A 26,550-nucleotide genomic window follows, 5' to 3' on the forward strand; every position below is an offset into this window, starting at 1 on the left:
TGTAAGGGTGGCATGTGACACTCATACATGCCCATAGGGCATGTATGTGTGCCACATGCACACACATGTAGATTTGAGGGGTGCAGCAGGGTGTCTTTGAGACACCCCTGCACCCTTGAAATAATTCTCAAATTGCGATTAGCAAATTGCGAATTCGCAATTTGAGAATTACTGCACAATCATTCCTATGGGCCTCCTGGCCCATAGAAATGAATGGGAAAATTATTCCTTAATTGCGATTAGCAATTTGCTAATCGCAATTAAGGAATTGTAAGGAATCGCTAAAAAATAGCGAAATTCTACATACATACCATTTTGCACTACTCAAATAGCGATTCCTTAACAATCGCTATTAGAGAAGTGCAAAATGGTTTCTTGATACATCTGCCCCATAATGTCTGCCCCCAGCCGCAAAATCGCAGACCCAAAACTGTAAGTCGGCTGCGGAGCAGATCCACCGCTCCCTAGGTGCTTTAGAGGGGAAAATAGGCTAGATAGAGTCCGAGTTGGGCATCGCCGGGCGGAGAGACGAAGCAGCACACGTCCTACCCACTCCCCAATCTTGGCCACGCCCCCTCAAGTGATTTTAACCGTGTGGAGATATGGCCAGTTGACACAATCAAAGGCCTTTTTCACATTGATAGATTGTTGGAGAGCCGGCATGTGAGAGCGCTGCACTTATGTTTTCTGCTGTCACTGCAACTCCTCGGATAAACCCACTTTGATCAGGATCCACCAGTCCCTGCATGAATGGGGTGAGTTTATATGCCAAGATACCCATGAAGATCTTCTCATCAAAGTTTAAAAGCTAAATTTAACAGTATGAGGCGCATTGTGTAAAATCTTTACCGACTTTGGGAATCAAAGTAATAGTGGCAAACTGCATTAAGTCTGACAGGCTACCACTAGTACTAAAAGCATTAAAAGGTGTGCCAATATGGCGCTGTAACCCTCCTGCCCAGGGGCCTTGAGGACCTCTGCAGTGGTGATACCCTTGTTAGGGGTGGGGGCTGTGGGATGGTAGCTAGGGGGGCCGTAGACAGGAAAGCATCACTATCAGCCATTAAAAGATCCTCGACTGAGGAAAGGGTGGCAAAGAATCTCTTGAATGCATGAACAATTCATTCATCCTGAAACTGTAGAGAGCCATCACGTCCCACAAGTTCTTTCACTCTGCGGTTCACCATCTCAGCATGAAGGTGGTCTGTGAGCATACGGCCAGCCTCATTACTCCCCCATATAATATTGCTGCTTTACCCGAAGAAGTGCATATCCCGCTCTGCCCATATCCAGTGCTTTTAACTGCTTCCAGGCTGCTGTCAGCTGACAGCGGGTCACCAGCGAGCCAGTTTGTATGTGGGAGTCTTCCATTTCTTTGACCCTATTTACTAATTGGAGGCATTTATCAAGCCGATCTCTAGTGAAGCAAGTGGTCATAGCAATGAAGTGACCCCCGTACAACCAATTTTAGGGTTTCCCACAGAGTCAAGATGGGGATACCAGCTGTGTTGTTAACCTCTGGAAAGGAGGTAATAGCTGCTGAGGTTTCAGTGAGTATCAGATCTTTGACACCTCAAAATACAAAGATAAAATGTAAACCTTGCTGGAAGCTCATGTACAACACACAAAAGTGAGAGGTGACCCTGAGACAAAATTGAAAAAGAGGATCCAGACTGTACTGTAGGTGCAGTAAATGAAGGGATCAGGTGTAAAAAAGAATTTGAATTTTTGCAACCACAGCACACACTCATCCCTATCATCTACAGGGTACCGAAAACACATGAAGACATCATGGAACCCCCATTGCGCCCAATTGTGTGCCCTATTGGTGCAGCCAAGGAACCCTTCTCAAAATACATAGATGCATTTTTAAAATCACTAGTCAGTAAGCTTCCTACGTATGTCAAAGAAATGGATCACTTTATTTCAAAGAATAAAGGGATCACATTTGATGCACAAAAACAATATTTGGTGACTATGAATTTAGAGGCTCTTTATTCCAATGTGCCACAGCAACTAGTGCTTGAAGTCATTCATAACATTTGATTCAGCAGGCCTCAATGCACACCGCCAGTTTATCCTACAGTGTCTGCAGTGCTTTAAATGGGAAAAATAAGTTTAGGTACTCATTAAATTGAGCTAGGGGCATGGCTAGTGGGCGGGGTTAGAGGTGGCCGATACATGATGATACTAAGACACTTCTATTGAGTATTCATTTTGCCTGTGGATTTCCTTTGATAGTAGTTTCAAGCTTCCCATATATCCGGATTAACAGCTGCATATGATGATAAAGAGTGGTGTGAATATCTGCTGGGAGCAGGCCCAAGATCATAATAGAAGGTGCTTTGAAATGAATGCAGTCAAGCCATCAATAGCACTATTGAGGCTAATTATCAGTGTGCCTCAGAACAAAAGAGAGTTTGGAATGGCAGCAATAATAATGGGTGCTACGCCAGTTGCAGGACATACTAAAACATTTGAGAAGTATCAATATGAACAAAACGTGTTAAATCATTACAGAAAATAAATACCTAATACCATATGTTAAGATTTCCTTATTTTGCAATATTTGCAGGCAGACCGAACAGACAGGGTAATAATCAGGCAGACAGAACAGACAGGGTGATAATCGGGCAGACAGAACAGACAGGGTGATAATCCGGCACCTGTCCAGGGATTCATCAGAGAAGCCAGACATAGGTCTGCTGTTTGTAACCAATGAAGATTAGCTCACTGTGAGACATCCACTCTGTTCTTTAGTCAGCTCTCTTCCAATGAAGACAGCTGTTGTCCAATTATTATCACTCATTTGAGACAGCCAGCGTACTTCTAATGACTGGAATATTTATAAGAGATAGTCCACTCTCTTTTATAGATTCTATCACACCTGTTAGCCAGCTGTTTTTCAATGACTACCACACCTGTGAAGCAGCTGTCTCTTATGAGCTAGCCAGTTCTCTTCCAAAGACTATCACCCATACGAGACGGCCAGCTCTCTTCCAAAGACTATCACACATACGAGACGGCCAGCTCTCTTCCAAAGACTATCACACATATGAAAGAGCCAGCTTTCTCCCAAGGGCTTGCTACTCCCTTTTGAGACATCCAGCACACTACCAATAACCATCACACCTGTGAGACAGGCAAGTGTCATGCTGTAATTCCAGCATGCATGTGAAACAACCAGCTCTCCCTATGACTATCTCACATATGAGATCTCCTTGGTTGCTTTTGGCATAAAACTTCTAATACACACAGAAACAAGCAGACAATGCACACACAAAAGCATTTCACGCATTTCTTTAAAACTACCTCCTGAGAGTGTCCAGATTCTCTTCCTCTCTGAGCTCGCTTTTTCTCTCACACTCAAACATACACAGAAGCAGACAAACGCGCGCACACACACTCACTCTCTCTCTCCCTCTCCCAAAAAGGTTCACTTGGGGTTGTTACAGCAAGCGCAGCGTGAATGTGATTGACAGAGAACGGCCGGCCTTCATGGGCCCTTCTTTATCAAACACAGCAGGGCGTGAAAATTTCAAACAGAGACACCCCTTGCATAACGCACATGAGCTGCTGCTGAATGGTTCAGCAGTTACTCACCTACAAGCAAGGGAGGCGCTTTGCCTGTCAGAGTGCCATACAGATCTGCTCCACTCTGACTACCTCGAGCTACCCAGCACTATAACTACCTTCACTGAGTACCGGTACTCTGCTTAGCAGTGGAGAAGTGCAGCTACTCTGATCGGTAAAAATAAGAAGTGCTGGTACTCACTACCGGCCCATTTAAAGAGTGTCTGGAAATAGTACTTTCAGAAAACGTTTTCAAATTTGATGGCCAGACCTCTCAGCAAAGCAAAGGTGTTAGCGTGAGGGCTTCCTTGCTCCCCCGGTGTAGCAAACCTATATATGGGTAATTTTGAGAACCTCTATTTCTATAATGAGATCGCACCATTTTTTGAGAATATACGGGAGTGGCCACACTTCATTGATGATATATTTTTTATCTGGAGTGGAGTTGAGGAGGCTCTTGAGGATAGGTGGCATACAAAGAGCAATTCCCTCCCCTGACCAATACTCCACCCTCTCGTAGAAGCACTTGAGTCAAATTTGGTCTTCACAGTGTGTATTTTTATTAGATTACATTTCTGGCCAATTACTCCATTGGCCTCTCTTATTTATTGTAAAATTCTTTGAAATACTTTGCTTATAAAACATCACAGCATTCAAATAAGCCATCAAATATACGTTGTCATTATATTTACAACCCGCTTTCCAAGGGGCCTTTTGCTTTACCTTCGGGTTGTGCCAGCAGGCCACAACCAAGATAGCCTGCTCTCCTTAAGCTGACCGCCCTCCGGTCAACAGAGCCGCAGGTAAATAATCTGCCACCACTTGTGACAAACCACAGCTTCCAGGGTAGAGCTAGAGAATACAGAGCCCCCAGCAGTGCAGCCCCAAATCTCTCGCCAGCCCGGAATCCCCTGATGATTTCCAAGACCTGTTCTGCGGTAAAAATGGCACCGACCAAAGGAGTCCCTGTCATACCTCTTGCCCAGGACCACGCCTGACCTAAATTCTTAACCTCAGGGATGGGTGGGTGGGTAACTTCTCGTGCGACCTCCGACCCCCGGGCAGGCGAGTGGACAAAAGAGGGGTTGCCCACTGGCTCGCTGGCTTTTCAAGCCTCGCGCCACTTAATTACTTCAGGGTCAGCCTTGCTTGTCTCCTTACGTACTTTCGGTTGTGGATGGTATTCCCTTCCGGGCCACGCGACCCGGAAGGGATTCCTACACTTGCCAGGCCCTTTGCTGCCCCTAATGGCGCCACGCCCCCTAGGTGGGGTGGCGCCCTTCAATTCTGCTAGTGGATTAATGTATGCGTTGCAAAATACATCAAGAGAAAGTAAAATTCCTGGATATTTGGATTGAACATCAAGACCAACAGTTGCAAGTATCCCTGTATACCAAGCCCACTACAAAAAATACCATCCAACACATTGATAGCTTCAACCCCCAATGTCAAAAACAGGGTATTCCCTTTCGCCAATTCCTGTGATTATGCAGGAATTGTACTAGCATCTCTGAATTTCAAAGCAAGATGAGGTTCTTTTTTTTCTTTTTTTTAATAACTTTATATAGCATTTTCACATTAATCAAACAGTACCATGAAACATGAGTAGATATCTAGTTATATAGCTACACGTAGTATACATTTTATATGAACTGTCAAGACAGTACTGACATTTTGTGGAGGACGTAAAGGTCAAATTACACTATTATCCTGACTGTATCTGCCTTACACTCGGGTCCTGAGTAGTGTTGATGGACGTCATAACATTTCCACTTTAAACCCTGCAGTCTCATACGCAACCTGAAATCCAGCCTGCAACCCTTATAGTGTAACTAGGGGGGTCCTCATGTATGTCAGTATAATTTACCCAACACCCGTAGGCAGAATGCCTTGTTCTTGTTTTGTGGTGGTGTCAACCCATTGTGCCTACAAGTGTTGTCTAAACGGGGCCCATATGTCTTTGGGCCTGGAGGCTGGAGGGGTCATGGCTGTGTATAACTCGCTGTTCATTGAACAAGAAGCTAGACTAGTCTCCCATCCTTTTACTGAAGGAGCTGTCTCCCCCCCAATAAATGGCCACTTCTCTTTTAGCTAGCAGTAGGCTAATAACAACAAATCTGCGTATCTGCGGTGGAAATTGTGCCACATAACCCAACAGAGCTATTTCAGGCAGGAGTGACATCTGAACATTCACTATTTTACTCGTAATGCTATGAACTATCACCCAAAATGCGGATACGCTCTGGCATGTCCATGCCAAGTGTGCGAAATCTGCACCTAGATGGATCAAATGTGTGGACTCTAGCTGGCATGCTGTATGCTCTACGCAGAAACTTGAAGTGTATTAATTTATGTTGACTGTCGATAGAGACTGTTTTGGTGACTGAGTAACAGAAGGATCACTGTTCATCTGAGATCGGGGAACCTAAGTCTTCTTCCTATGGTTGTCATAGTTTATCATCAGTCACTGAGATGATAGCTGCACATGCTTTGTAAAGTTTGGATATCAAGTGTAGTCCCCGTTTACTTTCAATTACCATCAATAGTGGAGCACAGGATGGAGGTTCTAGTGGGAAAGTTGGGTGTGATAGCGCATACTGCCGAGCGTAGTCTCATGAGCATAAATCTATCCATGAATGTTGTCTCAGGAAATCGAGACTCATTGCTTAGATCAAAAATATGCCAGTCAGGAAACAGATCACCTATTTTAGTAATATTGAATTTAGCGCATGTGCGCTGTACTAGTATTTCTCCTGTGATAGGAAACCACTTTGCATTAGGGAGAGGCAACTCAGAGGAATAAAGTATAGAGGTGCCGGTGACATAATGTAATTTTTCCCATGCCCAACTGGTCGTTGATGCTGGTTGAATATCTTTGGGTCTCTGGGGAAACCTGTGGGTAGGACTGATGTCAGAGGGTCTGGACGAATCAAATCAGATTCTGGACGAAGATATGGAATTCTGGCATCCGCGTGGTACCACGACTGAGCAAAGCTACACTGAGCTACCAAGTATTATAGTTGCATGTCCGGCACACCATATCCACATCTATCACAAGGTAATGTCATGATCTGCCATTCAACCTGTGCACTGCTGTTACCCCACACTAGCTGTATTAAATGAGAACGTAAAGTTGAAAAAAAGGTATGGACAGGGGAATTGGAATATTATGGAAGAAATATAAAAATTTAGGGAGTGTGACCATTTTAATAAGGGCCACCCTGCCTCCCAACAACAATGACAGTTTGATCCATTCTACTTGTGTCTCCAGTGCAGAGATTGCATGTCCATAATTTAGTCTTACAATTCAATCAGTGTCTAGGTGTAAATGTATTCCCAAATACTTAACCGAATCCGTGCACCATTCAAATGGAAATTCCATATCCCATTGGGCAGTATTTGCCGTAAGGGGAAAAATCACAGCCTTTTGCCAATTTATGCCCAGGCCGGAGTATGTACCAAATCGTAGAATTTCTCTGAGCAGAGGGTCAAGGTTATTCTGCGGGTCACGGACATATAGTATTGTATCATCTGCGTATAGCGATACCAGCAGAGGGCCTGTATTGAATTGTAATCCCCTGTGCAGCTGTTTCTCTTGGAAATATCGCATTAGTGGATCCATATCTAAAATGATTAACAGAGGTGATAATGGGCACACCAGTCTTGTACCTCGGGAGAGGGTAAAGGGAGCAGTCAATGTGCCGTTCAGCCTCAATCGGGCGGTGGGTTTGCTGTATAGTAGTGCTGTTGTGACTACAAATCCTGCTGGCATACCCATAAAGTGCATAATTGATATAATGAAAGGCCATTTGAGACAGTCAAATGCCTTCTCAGTATCCATTAGAAGTGCAGCTGCTGGAGTCTCAGGGTTTAGCCTGTGCAGGGTATTGAATAAGGTACGCAAATTGAAGGCGGTCGAGCTGTCGGGAATGAAGCCTGACTGTGCCGGCGAGATTATGGATTCCATTAACAATGAAAGTCTGGTGGAGAGAACCTTAGCCAGTATTTTGTAGTCTAGGTTGAGGAGGGAGAGCGGGCGGTACGAACCACATAAAAGAGGATCTGATGTGTGGAAAATGGGTTTTAGTGAATATTTATCATTTACACCAAGTGTAGTGTCTTACTTTGTTCCTATTAAAATCTTTGTTTCCATCACACCTCAGAAATACAAAAAATTGGCTTCAATTGTGCGTTTCTTTTTTTTAGTTTAGTAGGATTTTATTGAATTTTGACAATGGAGAAATACAGAAATACATACAAAAAAGTGAAGAAATAATTCATTAAATTACATGGAAGCGAATAATAACAATCATAAAAATACAGTCACCAAAAAATACATTGCAACATATTATTGTCAATCAAAGGATAACTCAATAGAGGAAAGGAGGGAAGGAAGGGGAAGGGAAGAAGAGAAAGGGAAATATATAATTCATAGCACAATAACTTAGATAAATAGAGTTACCAATAAGATATTAACAATAAGAAAACAAGAATCATAACTGTACATACGAATCTATAGGAGACCAAAAGGACTGAAAATGTGAAGAATTATGATGAACACCTTGTAACGATAATTAAGCACCTCTTCTTGTAAAGATAATCCAAGACCACCAAGCATGGACTGAAAGAGAAGTGGCATCCTTCCAACAAGTGATGGATTTTAACGCAGCCGAAACCAAAAAATTAAATAACTTTGCTTCAGTATCTTCAAGGGGCTCATTCAAAGCAACAGATTTACATATGATCAAATTATAAGAGAGTGAACCAGAAAGAGGTAAAATTTTCAATATCACACACCATACTTCAGACCAAAATTTCATAATAGTAGGACAATCAAATAACATGTGACGTAAAGAACCAGGATGCAAATTACAATGCCAACATAAGTTTGATGGTAATAATTTAGCTTTAAATAAACGTAATGGAGTCCATAAAGAATTAAATAAAATATGAGCATTGGTTTGATAAATTGACACTGGCAAACATCCAGAAATACAATTAGTCCAAATTAATGACCATGAATCAGTTTATATAGACAAAGATAGCTCATTATTCCAAAAAGTGGAAATTGTATCAACATTGGAGCCTAAAGAGACGGTAAGTTTCTTATAGAATACAGAAACTGCTTTAGAAGACAAAGAAACAGTATTGACATAAATTAAAAAATCAGCTGTCACTGTAGGAGGAATACCAAGTTGGGAAGGAATCCAAAATAGAATTACAAAGAAATTGATATTTTAACAAATCTGATAATGGCAAATTGAATTTTGATTGGAGTTGAGTAAATGGAATAAAAGCATCATCTAAGAAAACATCTTTAAGATAAAAAATACCTCTAGCAATCCATGAAGACCAAAAAGAGACATTCCTATTTAATTTGATTAAGGCGCTGTGCCATAGGGACAAATGCACCGTAAAAAGTAAAGGGGACGCAAAATTGGAGTCTAAATCATTAAATATTAATCTCGATGATTTGATTATGGAAGAGGAATGTATAATCTTAGAGGTAGGAGACATGGTTAACAAGGACAGTAAAGGAAAAGGTTTTACAAGGGATGTCTCAATATGAAACCAGATAGGAGGATGAACAATAGGTGAAATATTAAACCATAACAAGCTTTGTTTCAGGATAAATGCCTTATGATACAAAAAGAAATCAGGTAGGGCAAAACCAACTTGGCATTTGGGAATCTTTAATTTTTTATAGGCAATACGGGGAGGCTTATTATTCCAAAGAAATTTAGATAATAGTTTGTCAATATCTTTATAAAATTTGAGTGGAAATTGAGTTGGTATCATAGCAAGAGAATAAAATATTTTAGGGGCAATAGTCATTTTATTAGACTCCATTCTACCCCACCAGGAAAGATGAAGAAAAGACCATTTGGAAGTTTTTTGCTTAATATACTCAAGAATGAACTCACAATTTAATTTCAAGGTAGCATGGAGGGATAGTGAAAATAATATTTCAACTTACTCTTTTGCCAAACGATATCTGGTGAAGGTAACATATCAGGAGTACATAACATATTTAACGGAAAAAATTCAGTTTTACTAACATTTAATTTATAACCTGACACAGTGGAGTACTTAGAAATAATATCAAGCAAAAATGGAACAGATGAAACAGTATTACTAATAAATAATAACACATCATCAGCGTACGCCAAAGTTTTAACAGTAATATCATTGATAGTGATACCATGAATGTTGTCACATTTACGAATGCAATTAAGAAATGGCTCTATTCCCAATAAAAATAAAAGAGGGGAGAGGGGACAACCCTGACGAATTCCTCTGAAAAGGGAAAAGTGGTTAGAAATCTGGCCATTAATAAACAATCGAGCAGTGGGAGCATAGTATAAAGCAGAAATCATACGAATAAAGGATGGTCCAAAATTAAAAGATAATAAAGTTTTAAATAAAAACTGCCAATGGATTTTATCCAAAGCTTTTTCTGCATCTAATGCCATAACACCAGCAGGGATAAGGATAGTGGAGCTCTGTTCAATAATATGCAATAACGTTCTCGTATTGTTAGCAGAGTATCTATTTTTCATAAAACCAGATCGGTCGGGGTGGATGATCGAGTGAAGGACAAGAGCTAACCTAGAGGCAATAATTTTAGCATATAATTTACAATCCTGGTTAATCAAAGAAATGGGACGATAATTAGTAACAAGGGTAGGGTCTTTATCATGTTTAGGAAGTACAACAATTAATGCTTCAGAAAAAGAACCCGAAATGGTACCTGATGAAGAAAAATGAGAAAAAATCTGGTACAAATAAGGTAAAAGATGATGTTGAAACTCTTTATAAAATTCGGCAGGAATGCCATCAGGACCAGGGGATTTATTCTTTGGGAGCGATTTAATAGCAGAGAGGATTTCATCATTAGTAATAGGTAAATCTAACCCAAGTTTATCAGAGGGAGAAATGTGTGGTAAATCAGAATGTTTTAAAAAGGCATCAATTATAGACTCATCACAAAAATCTGGTTTATTATATAATGTTGAATAAAAATTTAAAAATTCTTGAACAATATCATTATTGGGAAGTGCAATTTTACCTTGAGGACCTTGAATGGAGGTAATCTGTGTTTTATCTCTTTTAATACGTAAATAATTAGCCAGAAGTCTACCAGACCTATTGGTGTTAAAGCGGAATTTAGCATTGGATTTAGAAAGTTGAATCCCAGCTCTTGTACTAAGAATAGCATTCAATTCATATCTTAGCTTTTGTAGCTTTAGTTTATATTGAGGATCACTAGACGTAATAAAAGACGTTCAAAATGAACTATTTGTTTCTCTAAAGATTTAACATTAGAATTAAATTTCTTATTTTCATGAGCCATAATAGAAATTGTAGTATCTCTGACATAGGCGTTAAATGCATCCCATCGATTAGTAATAGAGGTAGAGCCTTCCGGATTGAATGTAAAATAATCCTGAATTGCTTGGAACATTTTGGGTTTATGATTGTCATTAAGGACAATATCAGTATTCATACGCCATCTTGATTGTTTAGTAAAAGAAGATGAAACATTTAAAACAAATGAAATCATTGCGTGGTCTGATATGTCAATGGTACCAATGGTAGGATTATTTGCAAATTGAATGAGGGAAGGCGAAAGTAAAACATAGTCAATTCTGGAATGGGAATTATGAGGTTTGGAGAAAAAGGAAAACTCTTTACCATTTGGATAGTGCAATCTCCAAATATCCGCTAACTTGGTGGTATGAAGAAAAGTCTTAAAGGCATGAAAAGTCTTGGATGGTCTAAATCGAGAGGTAGATAATCTATCTAACAAGGGATCAACAAAAACATTGAAATCTCCACCAAAAATCAATGGAACATTCCCCAACTTTAGAACTTCAGTCGTAACAGTAGCCCAGAAAATAGGATCCTCAGCTGTAGGGCCATACACATTAATCAAAAAGAAAATAGAGTCATGAATTTTAACTTTGGCTATAATATATCTACCTTCAGAATCTGAAATCTTATGTAGAACTTGACAATGTAATCTTTTGGCAAAGAAAATAGCGACCCCATTCTTTTTACCTTTAGCAGGTGAAGAGACAATAGAGTCAACCCACTTTTTGTTCATATAATTTAAAACTTTATCATCAACGTGTGTCTCTTGGACAAAACAAATATCAGCTTTAGAATTACCTAAATATTCTAAAATTTTCAAAAGTTTTACTGGGTGTCCTAAACCTTTTACATTAAGAGAAACAATTTTAATATTATGAACGTTAGCCATTAGGATATAAGAGAAAGGAGAGAAAGGAATGAGAACAAGAAGAGGGCAGAGAAAGACAGGTTAAAAGAGTAACTCTAAGCGAAAAATAGGAGAGGGAGAAACAAAAAAGAGAGAATAAGGCACAAACAAACAACATGAATAAAGGCAAGGAAACGCACACCCGTTCCTCAAGCATGGCCCGTTCCCATTGGAGCCCCTGAAGAAATTTATGCATAAACGTGCCACAAGAAATCAGCAAACTCAAGTCAAGAATTAGGATCTTGTGTATCCATTGATGGAGGAGCCTGCTGTTCAAGGAAAAGACGAAGATCTTCTGGACGCTGAAAAGATTTAGAGACGTTGTCTGTCCAGACCCGCATTGTAGAAGGATCAAATAGTCCATATTTGAAACCAAGGCTCCTCAGCTGTGGACGAAGGGAAGAGAATTCTTTATGAATAGCCACAGTTTCTTTAGCAAAGGCCTGATGGATGAAGATTTTGGTTCCATTCACCAACAATGACGGGATTTCTCTCACAGCTTTTCGAATAAGAACTAAATGATGATGACGCAGGACCCTAAACATCATCTGCCTTGGCTTGGTATGATGAGGATTGCGATGTGACGGGACTCTATGGGCTTTATCAATCTCAAATTTTTCTGTGAACTTAATATTCAAGAGACCAGGCAAAAGAGATTCAAAATAGAGCCGACAATTGGTCCCTTCAATTTCTTCAGGCAAATTAAAAATGCGAAGATTATATTGCCTATTGCGATTTTCCAAGTCCAGCAGCTGATTGTGCATTGGAATAATTCTGGCCATTAAAGGTGTAAAAGCGTCCAACTTATTTTTGTTATCTTGAATTCTAATGGTATTATCTGACACCTTCATCGATATAGAAGCCATATCTTTATGAACATTTTTGACTTCTGAGGCAATGGTGTCAGTATTCAGACGTAAGGCTTTAATTTCCTCCAAAATTAGGGCCAAAGAAGGTTCTGAGGATTCCACCACCTTAGATTTGGTTGGAGGAGGGGAAACCTGCTGCTTCCTTTTATTAGTGGAGGAGTTCTTAGAATCCATTTTGAGAAAAAAAGTATTCCTTAATACTTAAAAGATATAGAATAAGACAAAATAGCCTCAAAATGTGAGCAAAATGTATTAAATAAGGGCAAAAGCGTCAGAAAACTCTGTAAAACCCCAGGTGCAGCAGCTAAACAGGACAGTTGGCGGAGCTAGGCCCAAGCCAGCCTCTGTCATAAATATTACTCCGCCCCCCAGGCTCTCAATTCCGGCAATACCTTGAGGAGCAGCAGGGAGCAGAAACCATATAGGCTGGAGAAAACACTTCCGACATAGAAACTCATCAAAAAAGAACTCTACAGGTAAGGAGAGGCATCAGGAGGCAAGCGCCGGTATTTTCGCAGAATTTCTGACAGGAAATTGTGGTAAAATGAGCTTAAAGGCTCCGAGGATCACGGAGCTCCGGTGGCGGCGGCCATCTTGGTTGATGCGCTCGCGCGTCTCCCCAAATTGTGCGTTTCTAATTGCTGATACAGTTTGAAATATGTATGTAGTTCATTTAAAGGTATTTAAATGTTGTTCTGTCTTAGAAACAAAAATAGACATCCTACAGCTCTTGATTTCACTTACTGTACCCCAGCAAGATTGTCAAATTAGGTAATTTTTCTAAAATCCTCTGACTTTGCAGTCAGAGAAATAAAAGTGAACACCGGTTCCAAATGAGCAGGGTTTTGTCAGAATCTATAGCCTGACGTTTGAGCTTTGTCTTTAACCCCGCAGCATATGTGACATAATTGAAAAAGAATCAAAAGGCATCTTTATTGCTCATTCACCTTCTGAACGCAAGCAGCATCACTTGCGAGGGGGGGCTTGTTCATTTGTGGGGGGTGCCACAGCACCTCTGCACTCCTACTTCCAGTGCCTATGTGAGACACGTTAGAGACAGAAAAAAAAATTGTTCACTCGAATGATGCTGTGTAGTTTGTCTCTATTTCAACAATTCCTAGATTTCAATATTTTTTAAAACCTTTATTTAAAGGAATGGTTTGTAAACAGGTTTCTGTCTATTATTTGCAAAGTGCATTACAGCATGCTTATTCCAAGACATTTACTCAGAATTAGGCGGCAACAATAACTTTGCAAACCATTTCCTTCCTATTATCATTTATAGAATGTTAATGTGCTCTTTAGATATTGTATTGATTCTGCTGAGTGAACACCCATCACTGAATTGCTTCTTAATGTCATTGCTTCTTATTACTTACTTGTTTGTATAGTACATTATGGCAAAAATGGATAGTGTCATTGCATTTGTGCTACTTTCCCATTTAAATTAAATTGTTAACAACTATGTCAAGTTGTTTCTTATTCTCCATACCGTATTAAACCTTTTTTAAAAGATCAAAGAATTGATGCTTCACAAATGTTCCACTAAGAGATACAGTTATCATTGCAAATCATTTTAGCACTCCTGGCGTTCCTGAAACAACTTCACAGAGTCCTACTGAGAATATTAATGTTTTGCACCTGGCATGCAAACAGGCTGTGAGGTGTTTTGCCACATGGTATTAGGAGTCTGGTTGAAAGATATTTCTTCCATGACCCAGTGAGAAATCTGGAACGGAGCAACCAAGACAATCAGAAATTATTGCCCCATCTGTGTCAACTGGGGTCTTTTCCTTCCGCTGTCCTAGTTGCCCTCAGACTCTCAAATTGCAAACCAAGTACCCCTTTTAGGACTTGTCTTTCAAGGAGGTAAGATTGAGTACGCCAAGGCTGATTCAGGGTAGGGGTTGTGGTGTGGGGACACGGAAATCAGAAATGTAACAAATAACACAAAATAAAACCATGTCCAGTCAATGTATTTTTTAAAGGGAAAAGGTACTCTAATACACACACACATACACACAAGGACTATCAACACAATTAGAAATAATAATAAAATGGCAGGCGGAAGAACGAAATGGAACATGCCCCAAAGGCCACTGCAAGTTCCATGGGGGGCGGGTGGGGCATGCTTAAAGAATGTTTGAGTTGTCTTCTAACCATTTAAATGCAGATTAGCCCCCATAGGTCTGAGGCACTTTTAACACTGTACGCCAGAAGAGACAAATGTCTTTAACCACAATACCCCATGTAAGCCTTTAGCCAGTCTACTAATGTATGCACAGTACAATTCAAAGAACGACCATATTTCAGTTGATTACTCCAGGTTGCCTAACAACCTCTCAGATCCAAAAAGACATGGGGCCCAATTTACAAAGGGACAGCTCCGCACAAGTAGGTTTCTGCCTACTCCTATTCACAAAATCCTCACCTCGTAGTGCAGTTATAAGTCTCCCAATCTCTCATATAGGAGGTGAGCCTCCAAAACTGAAATGTTACTCTTAAGTTACTACTAGTAACTTTACGGTCAGAATTGGTACTATGTGACTGTTGTTAGGGGGAGGGTGACGCTCCTGGGGTAGACAACCTAGAACGGAAGAGAATATGTAACCACAGAACTTCCGTTCTAAATTTTACACACCTGTCACACATTAATGCCATACACACGTAAATATAGCGTGAATCCTAGGAACTCCCACCTTCACCATAGGCAGCCTCACTAACAGGACAACATACACCAGATGCAATCTCCAAGATGCAGCCATCATCACTCAAGTGCTACGTATATTCATTTATTGTAATTAATATTATTAACAATATTATAATATATATATATATATACACAAACATATACTTATATATATATTCACTGAAAAAACCATAAGTTTCAGCCACGTTATAGTTAGGAATTAGCATTTCAAAAACCTTAGAAATTCACTGAAAAAAACATAGGTTTCACACATGTTATAGTTGGCTGGACATTTCACTCATACAAAACCATTGAAATTCCCCTGTTATAGTAAGTTCAGCTAACTATAACTTGCACGCCTGCAATGCACTGCTGATGACGTCACATATTACATCACTCATAATATGGTCAGTGACATCACTCATGACATCACTCATGACATCTCAAATGACATCACTCATGACATCATCCAGTGAATGTGTGTCTTTCTAAAAAATAAATATTTTTTATATATGTATATATAAAGGTAGATGGAAGATTAAATGGGTAAATAAGTGTCTAAATGGATGTTTTTTTTGGTAAAATTGATTGTATAGCTGACTTATTAAGTGTATCTTAGTGAATAGATGTATTAGCGAGTAATGTTTAAATATTTAAATACCTGTATCAGTGTCTCACTTTGTGTATAAGTTGCTGCATGGGTTGGTGAGCTACATGAGTGGGTATATGGGTTATTAGTTGTTTTTTTGAGTATCGGAATGAGTGTCTGTATGGTTTCGTGGGGGTATTACTTAGCGCACAGATGAATGAATGACTGACTCACTGTTTGTATGTGTTTTGAAGACAGCATGTGTGCAGGACTGTATGTAAATGTAAATGTAAATGTATAGGCATTTATATAGCGCACTACTTACCTGTAGGGTCCCAAGGGTGGATGAGTGTGTTAGTGAGTGAATGAATGTCTCAATAGTATCTTTATGAGTAACTACATATGTTTTAAACTAGTATATGTGAGTATTGATGTACATAAGTGAGTATTTGTGAGAGTGAGAGATTGGAAGAGTTCCTGTATAAATAAGTGTGTTTCTGTAGAAGTAAGTGTAGTGGTGTGTGTATAGCTGTATATGCAAGTACATGAATGTTTATTTGCATGTGTGAGTTTCTGTGTGAGTAACTCTATGGGTGAGTATCAGTGTGTAACATGATGTATAGGTGTATGAGAACATATGATGAGTGAGTACATATATGAGCGACTATATATAACTGTTGGTGAATGAGTGAATGTGTATGTAGATGTTGGAATTACTGAATAGGTTGTTGTAACTGGTATTGGTATCTCCATTTTTTTGAAAATGTTAGTTTCTATTTTTGAATGTGTTTATCAAAGGTTAATTTAGGGTGAGAGGAAGTCTGCCACTCTTTCACAAGGATGATGTCATCGGGGATGTCATTTGAGATGTCATCAGTGATGTCATGGGTGATGTCACTGCCCATGTCATGAGTGATGTAATATGTGACGTCATCAGCAGTGCATTGCGGGTGCGGGAGTTAAAGTTGGCTGAACTAATTTTAACAGGGGAATTTCAATGCTTTGTATGAGTGAAATGTCCAGCTAAATATAACATGTGTGAAACCTATGGTTTTTTCAGTGAATTTCTAAGGTTTTTTAAATGCTAATTCCTAACTATAACGTGGCTGAAACCTATGTTTTTTTCAGTGAATTTCTAAGGTTTTTTAAATGATAATTCCTAACTATAACGGGGCCGAAACCTATGGTTGCATTGCAGAGGGGTGTAAAAAGGGGCATGGCCTCATTACACCTCTCTGCAAGGGAGCCCCCTGCCCCATACTGGAGGCTCCTGGTGGGCTAATTGGCCCCAAGGGACCCCCAGTATGCAAGTGGAATTAGTTCCATCTCTGCAAACGGGCCAGGGGGCGCGTTTGCAGAAAGGTGCAGGGAGGGGACGTGGCCTCCTTCTGATCCCGTTTAAAAAATAAAATACTTTTAAGAAATGGGGCTGTGAAGCCCCCCTTCTTTTTCCTATTTTTTGGCCCCATCCCCCAGGGCCAGCACCCAATTATTTTTTTGTTTTTTCCGGAAGGGGGCGGCGTGACCACCCTCCCGTGGCCAATTCCGGCCCCGGGGACCCCATCCCCCGGGGCATGGCCAAATATTCTTTTTTTGTTGTGGAGGGGGCTGCATAGCCCCCCTCCTATGCCCTCTTAAGGCCCAAGGGACCCTATCCCCCAGGGCATGCCTTTTTTTATTTTTATTTTATTTTATTAATGGTGGAGGGGGGCCGCGTGGCCCCCATCCTGGGCAACTTATGGCGCCAGGGACCCAATCCCCCGGGACCTTCCCTCTTGGTTGGGGACCGTGGGGGGGTTCCTAAGCCCCCCACTGTACCTGCCGGCTCCCCGCATCCTGCGGGAGCCGGCATTGCTTTTCTGCTTGGGGAGCAGCTAACATGCTGCTTCCCAAGCAGAAAAGCAATACGCTTTGATTTTTGAAAGGGAGAGCAGGTTTCCTGCTCTCTCTTTCAAAAATCAAAGCAGTTTGCTATGATAGGGTGGGAGCCACGAGGCTCCCGCCCTACCTTAGCCAACAGCAGTGTCCCGGGAGTAGGCACCCCGGGACACTGGGGGTTGGCGGTCCCCAGGGCCATCAAAGGCTCCAGGAGGGGGGCCGCGTGGCCCCCATCCCGCCTGTTAATAGCCCCAGGGGGTGGGGGTCCCCCCGGCTGGGGGGTCCATCATGGACCCCCCTATTTTACATATTAGAGCCCCGGGGAGGTGGCCGTCCCTGGGGTGTGTGGGGGTTTGAGCCCACCACACAGTTCTTTTTTCGTTTTTTTTATTGAAAAACAAAAGCCCCGGGGGCTGGAGGTCCCCGCGGCTGGAGGGTCCATCACGGAGTCCCCTATTTTACATATTAGAGCCCCGGGGAGGTGGCGGTCCCCGGGGTGTGTGGGGGGCTTGAGCCCCCACACAGGTTTTTTATTTATTCATTTATTTAAAAAACAAAAGCCCCCGGGGGTGGTGGTCCCCGGGGCTGCGGGGGGCCATGAGCCCCCCGCATACTACATATTAAAGCTCCTGGGTGGTGGTCCCTGGGGCTCGGGGGGCCTTAGAGGCCCCCCAACATATATATAAAAGCCCCAGTGGTGGTGGACCCGGGGGCTGCAGGGGGGGACCCGTGTGCCCCGCTATTATAATTACTTTGCTCCGGGGGATGGCAGTCCCCGGGGTAGTGTGGGGGGATTGGGGCCCACCCCATTCTTTTTTTCACTATGCCCCCGGCATTTGGTCCCCCCGGGGGCTACTTTAAAAAAAGCAAACTGTTTTTTTTTTCACGGGGTACGCGTACCTACGCGTATCCCGTGATTTTTTTATTATTATATTTTTAAATTTGGGCCTTGGGGGTCCTTGTGGGACCCCCTGAGCAGGCCTAGGGTGTCAGGGTGTTTCTACCCTGCCCCCTTTGCGTCTTTTATGTGTATGTAGATGTTGGAATTACTGAATAGGTTGTTGTAACTGGTATTGGTATCTCCATTTTTTCAAAATGTTAGTTTCTATCTTTGAATGTGTTTATCAAGGGTTATATTAGGATGAGAGGAGGTCTGCCACTCTTTCACAAGGATGATGTCATCAGTGATGTCATTTGAGATGTCATCAGTGATGTCATGGGTGATGTCACTGCCCATGTCATGAGTGCTGTAATATGTGACGTCATCAGCAGTGCATTGCGGGCGCGCGAGTTATAGTTAGCTGAACTAATTATAACGGGAGAATTTCAATGGGGCAACCTTTGTATGTTTAATATATATATATATATTTATATATATATACATATATATATAAACCACCAAAGCTGACCTCCAGAAGAAATCAGCGGGACACATATATATATAAAAAGAAATATATATATATATATATTTTTTTTTGACATTTTTTTAGCACCTATCGTCAAAGACCAGCCCTCGTATGTTAGGGACACACAGGACTTTCTCCGCATCATGGACAGTATTTCCTGGGACAAAGAAATGCTACTTATCACTATGGATGTCATGAACTTGTATACATGCATAGATCATGAACAGGGTATCTATGCCACGAAATGGTTTTTGGAACAGAAACAACCGAAATACCAAGCGCATAGTGAGATGATTCTTAGCATGATAAGATTCTGTTTGTTTCATAACTATTTTCTTTTTGCAGGCCAAATTTACAAGCAGATCAGAGGGACCTCAATGGGTTCGTGCTTCTCCCCCAGCTACGCGAATCTCTTCGTGGGCTGGTGGGAGAAGCACGAGGCATGGGGTGGGAGAAATGAAAGATGGAATGAACACATATCGATGTGGACCAGGTACATTGATGACCTGTTTGTCATTTGGAGGGGAGACAGGGCCTCGGCTGAGGAGTATGTCTCGGCTCTAAATGACAACGAATTAAATCTCAAGTTCACCAGTACGATAAGCAACGAGTCTGTATGCTATCTGGACCTAGAGGTCTTTGTGGTTAACGACCAGCTCCACACTAGACTTTATAGAAAACCAACGGCTGGCAATGCAATATTACACGCTGCCAGCCACCATCCTAGAAGTCTAATAAGAAATGTACCTTATGGTGAGTACCTGAGACTCAAACGAAATTGCTCTGGAACTGAGGATTTTAAGAAAGCTCAGGAAGACGCGAGTGACAGATTCCAAGCAAGAGGCTATTCTAGTAACATCTTAGAACAAGCCCTCAACAAGGCAGATACTGTTGACAGAAGGGACCTTCTGATTGTGAAAGAGTCGAGGAAAGAGAACGAGCAGGTCAGAATGATCACAACATTCAATAATCAATCTGGAGAACTGGTCCAAGCATTCAAAAGAAACTGGCACATTTTAAGAACTGATACCATCTTGAAGAAAACATTAGCAGATAGACCTATGATAACTTATAGGAGGTGCCAGTCTTTGTCGGACCATCTGGTCCATAGCCATTACTCCCCCAACAAGGCCAATCAGATGACGAACAAGATAGTTGGCTTTTTCCCTTGCTTACAGTGCAAAGCTTGTAAATACAGCAAAAAAGTCAAAGAGTACCCATGCAGAACAGGTGAAGAAAGACCAAGCAGAAAGATCACAAAACATCTAAACTGTAATTCAGACTTTACAGTCTACTGCCTGGTCTGTCCTTGTAACAAACGTTACATAGGGAGCACCATAAATCCGGCAAAAATGAGAATCTTAGAGCACATGAGGGCTATCGTGAACAAGGACAAGACATATCCGATAGCCCGTCATTTTGCCGAATACCACAACAGCAATAGGGATTTACTAGCATACTATTGCATAGACCAGGTCCCAAAGAAAGAACGAGGGGGGGATAGAGAAAAATCCCTACGGATACTGGAATCCCGTTATATCTTAGACCTTAAAACGATGACACCATGGGGTCTGAATAACAATGCTGAAATGTGGGTGCACCTATAAGACAATCTGGGATCTGTAAGAAGATGATAGATCTGCAACTAGAACATGGGAGTACTCCTTATACATATGTGAATAATATCTGCTGTTTGGCTTGTAAATATAATTTCCCTTCATATGGATAAATGAGAGCAGTGAGAACAGTGTAATGTAGATACCAGAACATCAGGTCAGGTTAAACTGTGGCACAATTACAAGTCAATATGATACCAAATAAGAACCCAGAAGTTCAGCGGAAGAATACATTTTCCTCAAAAAATGTAAATACTATGTAAATATGTATATTTTGGTGACATGGGGTTACCACATTGGTAAACTGTATACTTGTATATTGTATATATAATATGCACACATTTTAACAATGTTTCAATTCGGGGATACACCCCTGCACAACCGTAGAGATGTTCAATATCGAGACGCTGTGGGTTTAACAACGTACCACATGCAAGATTACAATCTGCATAATGCTATCAGAACACCTTAGGGGATACACCCCCGTATTAACATTTATGACAGAGTTGCTGAAACACTGCTCTCAGTATCAAATTGTTAATTAATGTACATACGTGACAGTCTCAGAATATATATTCTTTTGTCAATTGTCAAACTTCACTTTATTTTATTTGCACTAAGCACTTTTCTATGAACCGTCAAGCTTAAACCATGTAAACAACTATGTGTATATATATATACTATAAGATGGCCGCCACGAATATGTGCCTAACACCATTGTTGATGTCTATGACTGTCAAAAAGGGCGGATGGTTTAAATATGGCGAGTAGGTTTGAACACTGATGACACTGACGAAGCCCTGTGCGAAACGCGTCTGTCGAGGGTGCTGGGGGGTTTGGAAATAAAATAACCAAAGAACACTGACACTGGAGTGCTGGCCGTTTTTGTCCTGGAGTCAATTTCTAGGAGTGTGTTGCGATATATATATATATATATATATATATATACATATATATATATATATATATATATATATATATATATATATATATATATATATATATATTCCAGATTGTTGCCTGTGTATAGAGGAGCCTCACGCCAGGATATAATTTGCCACCATCAGCTTTATTGAAGGGGTTGAAGCGGGGCACACACCAGCAATGTCTCACAAAATGAATAAAGTTCCGCCTGACGCGTTTCGTGGTCGTTCCACTTTATCAAAGGCTCACGAACTGGAGAGGCAGCAGCACCGCACTTAAAAGCACCACTAGCAATTCTCCGACCCCGCCTTCATGGGCGTAGCCCATCCAGCGGCACTCTGGTCTTCGTAGTGCTTAATGTTTCTTCAGTGAGCAGCTGGGCTGATGCCCCCCATAATCAAAAGTCAAAATTGCTACCACAGTGGGCCGTGGGACATGGCTCTAGTCCCCGCTTACCCAATTTTCCTCCAAACGCCCGGCTCCTGTCCCATAAGTAGCGGCGCTGTACACGTCGTTACAGGAGTGCTGAGACAACACCGGAGCTCCTCCGCGGCTCAGGCAAGCCGCCATCAATTCCAGATTGTTGCCTGTGTATAGAGGAGCCTCACGCCAGGATATAATTTGCCACCATCAGCTTTATTGAAGGGGTTGAAGCGGGGCACACACCAGCAATGTCTCACAAAATGAATAAAGTTCCGCCTGACGCGTTTCGTGGTCGTTCCACTTTATCAAAGGCTCACGAACTGGAGAGGCAGCAGCACCGCACTTAAAAGCACCACTAGCAATTCTCCGACCCCGCCTTCATGGGCGTAGCCCATCCAGCGGCACTCTGGTCTTCGTAGTGCTTAATGTTTCTTCAGTGAGCAGCTGGGCTGATGCCCCCCATAATCAAAAGTCAAAATTGCTACCACAGTGGGCCGTGGGACATGGCTCTAGTCCCCGCTTACCCAATTTTCCTCCAAACGCCCGGCTCCTGTCCCATAAGTAGCGGCGCTGTACACGTCGTTACAGGAGTGCTGAGACAACACCGGAGCTCCTCCGCGGCTCAGGCAAGCCGCCATCAATTCCAGATTGTTGCCTGTGTATAGAGGAGCCTCACGCCAGGATATAATTTGCCACCATCAGCTTTATTGAAGGGGTTGAAGCGGGGCACACACCAGCAATGTCTCACAAAATGAATAAAGTTCCGCCTGACGCGTTTCGTGGTCGTTCCACTTTATCAAAGGCTCACGAACTGGAGAGGCAGCAGCACCGCACCTAAAAGCACCACTAGCAATTCTCCGACCCCGCCTTCATGGGCGTAGCCCATCCAGCGGCACTCTGGTCTTCGTAGTGCTTAATGTTTCTTCAGTGAGCAGCTGGGCTGATGCCCCCCATAATCAAAAGTCAAAATTGCTACCACAGTGGGCCGTGGGACATGGCTCTAGTCCCCGCTTACCCAATTTTCCTCCAAACGCCCGGCTCCTGTCCCATAAGTAGCGGCGCTGAACACGTCGTTACAGGAGTGCCCAAAAACTGCAGGCTATTGTTGTTGCTATTTTGATGCTCAAAATAATGATGTGCCACTGGATAGCTGTAATCATGATTAGATATGGCACGTAAATTGTGGAGGATTCTCTGTTTCAGGGGAAGTTTTGTACTGCCTACGCACTGGAGCCCACATGGGCATTCCAGCATGTAGACAGTAAAATCACTATTGCAATTGATGGCTTGTTTGATGGCTTTCTTTTGGTTAGTGTCTGTTGTGTATTCTTTACAGTTCCTACTATTGCGACGTGCTTTGCTGGTGCCGCAGGTGGTGAAATCCATTGGGTATTCTAAGCCATTATGACTCAATGTCTACTGTGGGGTAACTGTGAACTAAGTGATCTCGTAAAGATTTTTCTCTTGAGTAAGTTATTTGTGGGGCCGCTCCTATGCGTTGTCCTATTATAGGGTCTGCTGCCAACAGATTCCCATGTCTTCTCATTACTCTTTTTAGAGCCCAAGCACCTCTGCTACATTGTGTTATCATTCTGTGTGCTTGGCAGGCCTGTTCAATATTTCTGCTGATAGTTCTCCTACCTGATTTGAACAACAAATCATGTTGGGAAAGACCCTCTATTTTGTTTCTTGCCTTAGACAAAGTGTCTCCCTTATAACCTCTTTGTCTGAAGCAAGTCAACATGGTCTCCTGTTCTTTTTGGTAGTTTTCATCAGTATTGCCCATAATAGTTCGCCGTAGGGTATGCTTTGTACCAGGGATGCAGGGTGATGACTTCCAGCATGCAATATTGCATTCCCTGCCGTAGCTTTACGAAAAACAGACTTGTAGTGATGGTGTTGTCTTTTATTTCAACTGCTATGTCAAGAAACTCGCAATATTGGGCACTGGTATTATGAGTGAATTTCAAATTCAAATCATTTAGCCCCAGCCTCTCAATAAATTCACTGGCTAGGGGTTCTGGACCAGCCCATATCAGTAAAATTTTGTTTATATATCAGATCCATACAAGTATGTGATCAGTATATTTTGTCATGCAGTCGCTCCAGACAACATGTTCCTCCCACCAGCCTAGAAAAATATTTGCCAGGCTGGGGGCGAAAGACATTCCCATGGCGGTCCCACTATACTGCTGGTACAAAGTTTTTTCAAAAATGAAAATAATTTGTTGTAGGCAAAATAACATCATAGTTTCCAACATTTTGTTATGTATGGTGTAATCAATGTGTCTACTCATCAAATAATGCATACATGCTGCTACTCCTTTCACTCGATCAATACAGGTGTACAATGAGCAGACATCAAGACTGATCATCAGGTATCCCTCCTCCCATTGCACATCATGCAGTCTATGGAGAAAATCAGTACTGTCTCTGCAATATGAGCTTAAATTCAGCACTTAGTTCGATAAGTACAGATCCAGGAATATGGAAGTGTTCTCCAGAAGTCCACAATTAGACAAAACAATAGGACGCCCTGGTGGCATAGTGGCCTTTTATTGAGCTTTGGTAAAAATTAAATACATGGCATTCTTAGTTTGTCTGTTCTCAAAAACTTTTACTCATCTGTGTCTAATTGGCCTTCATGGTACCAATTTCCTAGTAGCCCATGGTACTGCTGGATGGTTTGTTTATACATGTCGCAATTGATGACTTCATAACACGCTCCCGCCCTATCATAGCAAACAGCAGTGTCCTGGGGTAGGCACCCCAGGATACTGCAGGAGCCTGCCCTGGGGGGTGGCTGTCCTCGGGGCCATCAAGGGCTCAAGGAGGCCCTTCCAACAGTTAAAAGCTCCGGAGGGTGGTGGTCACCGGGACAAGGAGGTCATCACGGGCCCCCCTATTTTGAATATTATTGCCTGGGGGATGTGGCGGTCCCCAGGGCGAGTGGGGGGGCTTGAGCCCCCACACAGGTTTTTTTTTTAAAGAAGCCCAGGGGTGACGGTCCCTGGGGCTGGGAGCCCCTCTTTGCCCCCCACCCTTATAATTAAGCAAATTGCTTCCGGGATTAGCCCCCCCCCCCCCGGGGGGCTAATAACTAAAAAACAGGCTTCGGCGTTTTGTTTTTCTGCGTATCCTGCGATATATATTTTTTTTATTTGGGGGGCCTTGTGGGACCCCCTGAGCAGGCCTAGGCAGTCAGGCTGTTTGTACCCTGCACCCTTTTTGCATTGTTCGCGCTTCTTTATATGTTTTCTTGTTCCTAGGTTCTACCGAGCCACAAGATGGCTGCCAACACTTCCTGGCTTGGAGTGTTGACAGCCAATTAGCAAAAAGCTCGTGCTCAGGAGGATACGCGTTCTGTACTTCGTCTATAGATATATCTATAATTTTACACCATTTAACAAAAAGCGTAATCTGTGAACCAAACTCTACCTTTTTTCTAAATTTGGTGTAATTCCCTTCAGCAGTTCGGGCTGTAGCCGTGTCAAAAGGTCCCTATGGAAAATTGCATGGGGAAAACACATTTTGGGACCCCTCTTTTTTCTCGGCCCCCACTTGACGATCAATCAATCATTTTACTTTCTTTTTCTTCACCCCACTAACCCCAGGCTTTACTACTCTAGCAATGCCTTGCGATCTCTTCGTCCCCCTATAAACAACATCTGCCCCTGTCTACGGGCTATGGACGCCCCTACATCTTGCCAGGTTTGCTCCCTGACTCTAATCTCAGTACCCTCACTTACCCATATCCCCAGTTCTACGTTTGGAAGCCCTCCCCGTGTCAAGTCATCCCCTCCCCCACACATCATTCCACCGATTTTACTTTTCTGAGCTTGAATTGCAGGTCCCTGTCTAAGCATAAGAGGTAACATTTAGTTTATTTTAAACCTTTTTTCTCAAAATCATCAAACATGTGATTTTCTCATTATTCTCATCAATTAGTGTTTTCTGGCACAAATTGTACAAACATCAAACAAATGAATAAATTGTAGGCAACAAAGGCAATATTTTGTCAATATACAGATTCACTGTTGACAATAACCAAAGAAAAATACAAAAGAAAAAACCCAATGCATTTCGGGGCAATTGCCCCTTCGTCGGGGGTCTGAAAAAGAAAAACAATATAAGCAATCAAGGAGGCTCATATATACCAGATTGTCATAATATATAGATTCTATGGTCCATTGAATTATAAGCCAGCGCTTACCTAGTGAATGAATGTTGAGGTGTAACCTGTATGTGGTTATTCCTATTTTGCCAAACAATTTCTGAAAAGTCATGGAAAAATTGAATTTG

The sequence above is a fragment of the Lissotriton vulgaris genome, chromosome 3_1 (genome assembly GCF_964263255.1).
Source record: "Lissotriton vulgaris chromosome 3_1, aLisVul1.2, whole genome shotgun sequence".
Taxonomy (NCBI): Eukaryota; Metazoa; Chordata; class Amphibia; order Caudata; family Salamandridae; genus Lissotriton; species Lissotriton vulgaris.